The sequence below is a fragment of the Odontomachus brunneus genome, unplaced genomic scaffold, assembly GCF_010583005.1.
Source record: "Odontomachus brunneus isolate Ranch 3 - 2012 unplaced genomic scaffold, Obru_v1 Obru_scaffold_198, whole genome shotgun sequence".
Lineage (NCBI taxonomy): Eukaryota > Metazoa > Arthropoda > Insecta > Hymenoptera > Formicidae > Odontomachus > Odontomachus brunneus.
Window position 1 is genome coordinate 345,415 of NW_022639648.1, and position 7,471 is coordinate 352,885.

Sequence of the window (7,471 nt, forward strand, 5' to 3'; positions counted from 1 at the left end):
TTTAATATTGGGTCACAAGCTATTTATAGATTATTATAAGGGAGGTTCATTCTAGTAAATTATGTAACTCAATATATATATTGTAAAAAAAAATATAATGCTTTTATTCTTCCACTTTTGTTTACATTGTATGGAAATAAGATGTAGCTACTTCAGATTTTGAAATATTGAAATTTTCCAATTATGCATAAAACATTATTAAAACTGATTACTTTTAAACTAGTATATACATTAGTAATAGACTATAGTGTGTTAAGTATTGGGTGTACAACTTAATTCGGTCCATTTTTTGCTTGAAAAACGCATTTATTTGAAAGATAAAATGAATTAATACATTATTGAAAGTATTGTCCATCGCTAGCCACTACTTTTTCCCATCTTTCTGGTAATTTATGGATTCCGTCGCGGAAGAAGCGTTCATCTTTTGAAGCCAAGAATGAATCGAGCCAATTTTTGATACCCTGTTCTGAAGTGAAGTGTATTCCAGTCAAAGCGTTCTGCATCGATCGAAACAAATGGTAGTCGGAAGGGGCAAGGTCTGGGCTATAAGGCGAGTGAGCCAGAACTTCCCATCCGCTATTTTCCAAATAGTTTTTAACCGGAACAGCAACATGAGGCCGAGCGTTGTCATGGTGAAAGATTATGGACTCGTGTCTGGTCGCATATTCTGGACGTTTTTCGGCTATAGCTCGCTTTAAACGGATCAATTGTCGCCTGTAGAAGTCTCCCGTGATGGTTTGACCAGGTTTTAGCAGCTCATAGTGGATCACACCCTTCTGATCCCACCAAATACAGAGCATTACCTTGGCATCATGGATATTCGGCTTCGGCGTTGATGTTCCCGGTTGGCCGGGCTTTACATACGATTTTTTGCGTTTCGGGTTGTCGTAGTGAATCCATTTTTCGTCCCCGGTAATGATTCGATGCAGAAAAGACTTCTTTTTGTACCGTTCAAGCAACATTTCGGACATGCAAAATCGTCGTTCGATATCTCTCGGTTTCAATTCGTATGGGACCCAATTTCCTTGCTTTTGGATGTATCCCGCGGCTTTGAGTCGTTTCGAAATAGCTTGTTGAGTAACTTCCAATGTTCTTGCGAGCTCTTTTTGCGTTTGACACGAATCTTGATCGAGTAATGTTTCTAATTCTTCATCTTCAAACTTTTTCGGTTGACCCGAACGCTCTTTGTCTTCAACACTAAAATCACCACTTTGAAATCGTCGAAACCATTCTCTGCAAGATTTATCCGACGGTGCAGATTCACCATAAACTTCCACAAGCATTCGATGCGCTTTTCTTCCAATTGAAACAGAAAATCAAAACTTCCCGCAAATGGTGCTTATTTGGAACGAAACTCGACATTTTCAACGCAGTAAAAATTAAACTTGTTGTGCAAAACTCAAAGGCTTGTAAACAATATTTGGTTGACAGATGTTGACACTTCACGATACAGCAAAAATCAGCTGTCGCCGTCAACCATTTATAGCACCTAGAGCCATCTTTTGAAAACGGACCGAACTAAGTTGTACACTCAATAATATAAATATTTTAATTTATTATATATGTAATTCTTATTTTATTTATTTAAGTTTCTAAAACAATTTTGTTATTGTAAATAAACAAACTTAAATAAAATAAAATAGTCTTAAATAAAATATATTATACTAAATATACTAAGTAATTATATTAAATATAATTACTTAAATAAAGTAAAATAGTTAAATAATATAAAATACGGCAGTATAAAAATGGAACAATAACAGTCTTTTTTATAATCAGTCTCTTTGTTATCATCACTAATTGACTTCTTAACTGGTTCGTGACTTGCAAATGACAAGTGAAAGGAACAAAAAAGAACAAAAAGAACAGAAGAACTATGTAGTAATTTATGTAGACTTATGTAGTAATTTAGATGTTGATTCCTGCATCTTTATTTGGAAGACTTTAGAAACCTTTGACGTAATGTACCATCACTCTGTTGGCGCTATTTAGCATTTGCAAGCCATAAACCAGCCACTTCCTCAGTAGTTGTCAAACATTCACCTTCAAAAGTTTGCAATAAAGCACTTGAAATTAAAGAAAATATACTAATAATAACAATAATATATTGTTTGTTTATTCTTTTTATATTTTATATTTATAGTTTAATCAAAACATTTTATTAAAACTTCAGATAACTTATCAAGGTTTTAAATAAGGTCGGTGTTTCGTTTGTGGTCACCACTACCCCATTTCAACGAATGTTTCAAATTATTTAATCTATAATTTATATCGCGCTACGTAAGTGGGAGTGTTTTGTAAAAACAAAATACTCCAACTTACGTAGCACGAACATGAATTATAGACTAAATAACTCGAAAGGTTCGTTGAAGTGACCACAAATAAAGCAGTAAGAAATGACTCATCGACTGACGTCAAAACGATGTCGAATGATCGTCGAAATCGTCAAATCCACGTTGATTCGATATTGTTTCAACGTCGATTGGCGAATTACTTCTCGCTGAGATATATTTACTAATTTAAGATTATTTGAAACCTTGATAAGTTTATCTGTAGCTTTAATAACATGTCTTTTTTGTGGCGAGCGCCTAGACAATCTATATCGAATCAATATCAATAATTGATATCACTGAAACTGAGTCTAATCGATATTAATAACTATTCGAAATCATGAATCGAATCACGATCGAATCAAAATCGATCTTTAAATCGATAACACTTTGATAAAATGTGTTTGATATCAAATCGATATCAATTTATTTTTTCTCATTGGAGAGAAGAAGTGGAAGAGAGAAAGTGGAAAAGGAGGAGGAAGTGGGATGAGGAATGCAGTGAAGAGAAAAAGGAAGTGAGAACTAAATTAAGGAAATGGAGAAAAGGGGAGGGGAGCAGTTTGGAATATAGAAAGAGAAAGAGGAAATATAATGAGTTATGTGAGAAGAAGAAAAGTGAAGAGAGAGAGAAAATAGAAAGAGAGGCGGGCAAGAACAGAAGGGAGGATATGGAAATTGGTGTATAAAAGAAGGAAAAGAAGAGGAAAGATAAATGAGGTTAAAAAATGGAAAAGTGGAAAGAATATGTTATAGGGTTGGTAGTGGGAGTAGAGGGGAGAGTGATGATGGGGTGTGGTAAAAGCAAAAAGGAGGGAAAGGAGAAGGAATTGAAACTTGAAGAAGTAAGAAAGGTAATAAGAGATCTGAGAGGAGGAAGGCAATGGGGTGAGATGAAATGCTGAACGAGGTATGGAAATATGGAGAAGAGAAAATGGAGAAATGGGCATGGGAGGTACGTAGGAGGATATGGAGAGCGGAAGAGTGGCCGGAGGAATGAAAAGAGGGTACAGTGATCCCATATTGAAGAAAGAGAAGGAGGATAAAGTAGCTGATTATAGGGGAGTAACGTTGATGCCATCGCTGCATAGGATTTATACAGCGGTATTAACGGAAAAGTTAAAAGAGGAAGTGGAAGGGAAGGGACTGCTATTGGAAAGTCAGGCGGGATTTAGAAGAGGGGCAGGGATGATGGATCATATTTTTGCATTAAATTATATGATAAATGGACAGTTAGGGGAAGGAGGAGGGGGGGGAATGTTTATCGAATTCATATATGTAATACTCCTATATTGCTAACGCAGCCTCTTTTTGAGAGTGGGGGGGTGTGCCAAGATAGTGAGATAGAAAATCTACTTTTCTCGCTTCCACAATTCGTGTACTTGTTGAATGCGCATGCGTGCCTGCGTGGGAACGTATGCGCGTGTACTCGTGGCATATGCGTATATTGTAGAGGTGTGTAGAGGTTAGATTTATAAAAGCTGTGGTCCATTTGACGCTACAAATGCTTGGAAGCATTATACTTCTTTCTTTCTTCATTAGAAGGAAAGAGAGAAAAGAACGCTTCGAAGCATTTGTAATGTCAAATGGACTGTAGCCGGACGAGAAAATCGAGGTAATTATGCCCATCGCATAAAGAATACCATCGCGTTTGACAAGTGTCACTCTCAGCGATGCGCTCGTACAAAGTTTAGTTTATTGTCTCTCATATTTAGAAGAAGAATCCATATTAGGCAGCTAAAACGTTCCTCAATTTGCTTGGTCACGTTTCAAAAGATCAAACAATTCAGTATATTCTTACAATGATTGACGATATGCTACAGGTATAGCTGCACAGCTTTTCTCTTGTTATATTGATTAAAGCTCTGAATTTGTGTTAGCACACATTACTTTGTTGTTTTCCTTTGATAAAAGATATTTTATTAATGGAAGTTTATGTGATATCTAGGAGGACCGCAGTCGCGTGGAAATCTTCCGCGAGCACTCTACAATCTATGAATATAAGGAAATAAATATAAGCTTGTTTGTAACTTGGACATAGTTTTATTATATACAACATATAATACATATACTATACATGTATGTATATTAAAACTATAAAATTTTGCACTATCTACTGATGATGGAATAAAATAAGTTTTGTGTATTTTTGACAAATATAATCGTCTTTGCTAGACATATTTTTGGTTTCGTAAAATAATCTTACATCAATGTATAGTGATATAATCTGTTTACACAATTGCGTTTTATGATTATCGAATATTTCCTGAGTTAATATGTGATCTTGCATGGTATTGTTGAAAATGGAGACTGTAATCTACTAAATACAGTATTTGTTAAAAACTGATTAATGTTATTTTTCTTTAATTCGTTTATATACTGCCGAATTGTTGATTCTGATACTTTACAAATAATGCAAACATCATCAGATGGTTTTAAATATGGCCCTCTATTTTTAAGTTCTGATAATAAAGGCATTTTTTCACCTACTGATTTTTACATATTTCACAATTTATAATGTTGTAGAGTTTATTACAAATATATCCTGCCATATATTGAACTATATTGTCAATATATGGTGTTAACTGCCACATTATTTTCATATAGTCATGATCAAAAGGTGATATTTCTTTATCAGAGTTTTCCATTTCTTCATTTACTATGGGACATTAAAATTTTTTTGGATTCGAGGATATATGCAAAATTTCAAAACTATCAGAAAGACAATTGCCGGTATCAAACTGTTTTATTTCATGCCTGATTAATAGACGTTTGTATGCACTTTTTACTTGAAGAGCATTAGGGTTGTTATTAAATCCTCCACGACTCCTTATAGCACTAAAAAATGTTTCAAGAAAGTCTTGAGACAATTTATATGTTAACAAATATGTCATCCCGAAAGTCTTGAAATAATCAAATAAAGATGTAACGAGGCGCTCCTACCTCGTTTCTAATCGTGGTTTTTGTTTATTATATACTGCAGTATTTCTAGTTTCTATTCCTCCGTTGTACTACGCATTTGTATTCTCGACCGTTGTCGATGTGCGAAATAGATTTATGTTGAGTTTTCCCCGCTGTACTTATTTGCGACACCCGATACCTGTTATACGACTAGCATACCAGGAACCCATTAGTCACACCGGTCGCCGCTACGCGGCGCGAACACTCGCAGTTAAATTTCCGCGGCCGCCTCTATAAAAAGGGGGCTCGCGGAGCCCTCGGCACGAGTTCACCGCCGGTTTCCTAGGAGACCAGCACGGGAGAGTGACACCGAGAACTCAGCCTCTCGAGGCACACCGTTCCAGACGACGACGTGCCGGGTTTCGGTCGTCGATCGCACTCAGAGGAGAGCGCGTCGGGCTTCGATCGTGACTCCACGACACACCGTTCCAGATGACGACGTGCCGGGTTTCGGCCGTCGATCGCACTCAGAGGAGAGCGCGTCGGGCTTCGATCGTGACTCCACGACACACCGTTCCAGATGACGACGTGCCGGGTTTCGGCCGTCGATCGCACTCAGAGGAGAGCGCGTCGGACTTCGACCGTGACTCCACGATACACCGTTCCAGACGACGACGTGCCAGGTTTCGGCGCCGAGCGGACCGCCGTCCACCAGCTGAAGGGAAGAACCCCCGGCCGCGCCTGGGATAGCGGACGTCAATCCGAGGGACGACGCAGCCCGGAGCCCGAATTGCGGCATGCCGCCGCCGCGACCACTCACCACCCCGGTTTGCACCGGCAGCACCGATTAGGCACAGCGTAAATCCCCACACACTGTACGCCACAAAGCAATAAATCCTCGTTTTAATTCAACGAGCTCGGGTACATTACTACCCCTCTCTCTCTTCTATCCCGATCCTGGCCGCCGGCGAGCCGGTCCAAAGGAATAAACCGCAGGAAAGACAAGGAGCGGAAAAGTAACCGCGTTACAAAGGAAATAAACATACAATTAGTTCAAGGAAACCAGTTTTTCTACCAGATTGTAATATGGGAATGCCATTTGCATCCTGTAATTTATTAATATATTCTTCAAAGTATTTAGCATGTATTTGTAATTGTGCATAATTTTCAGAAGTTAATGGTGTATTAAACTTATTACAAGAAAATTTATTTTTGCCATTTAATATATCACCCATGTTATTGAAATTTAAACAAAACTCAGCAGTTGCTTTGCAATTAGCAAATTGACTGTTTATTATAGAGTCTGGTAAGTTTAAAACATATTGGGAGTGTAAATAAGTTCTCGCCGTTTTTTGTGAAAATATTGTCCTTTATTTATACAATAAATCCTTTATTTAAAAAAAATAATAAAAAAACAAGTTAATTAATGTATTGCCCATCGCTGGAGACTACTTTTTCCCATCTTTCTGGCAGCATTTGAATTCCACGTCGAAAAAACGACACTACTTTTGCGGCTATCCACGAATCGATCTATTTTTTCGTTTCTTCATACGAAGTGAAGTGCTGCTCAGCCAAGCCGTTAGTCATCGATCGAAATAAATAATAATCAGAAGGCGCAATGTCTGGAGAATACGGCGGGTGAGGTAGGACTTCCCATTTCAGCGTTTCCAGGTATGTTTTGACCGGTGGCGCGACATGCGGTCGAGCGTTATCATGCAGCAAAATCACTTTATCGTGTCTTTGCTTATATTGCGGCCATTTTTCTTTCAATGCTCGGCTCAAACGCATCAATTGTCGTCGATAGAGATCTCCTGTGATGGTTTGGTTGGGTTGGAGCAGCTCGTAATACACTACCCCCAGCTGATCCCACCAAATGCAGAGCATGAGCTTGGAACCGTGGATATTCCGCTTTGGCGTTGATGCTACTGCTTCGCCGGGCTTAACCCACAATTTTTTACGCTTGGGATTACTGTAGTATATCCACTTTTCATCACCAGTCACAATACGATGTAAGAAATCTTTCCTTTTTTGTCGTTGAAGCAGCTGTTCACACGTGACAAGATGCCGTTCGACGTCTTTCGGCTTCAGTTCGTATGGCACCCAAGATCCTTCCTTTTGTATCATTCCTAATGCTGTCAGACGTTTCGAAACTGTTGTTCGATCAACTCCTAATGATTTTGCAACATCGGATTGCGTCTGACATGGATCTTCAGCAAGTAATGTTTCCAATTCTTCGTCTT

The 7,471-nt window shown here is 38.2% G+C and overlaps 1 pseudogene; it reads right to left on the reverse strand.

Moving 5' to 3' along the window:
- Positions 1 to 4,443: 4,443 nt before the first annotated feature.
- LOC116851970 overlaps positions 4,444 to 7,471 on the reverse strand; it is an 18,965-nt pseudogene continuing 15,937 nt past the window's right edge.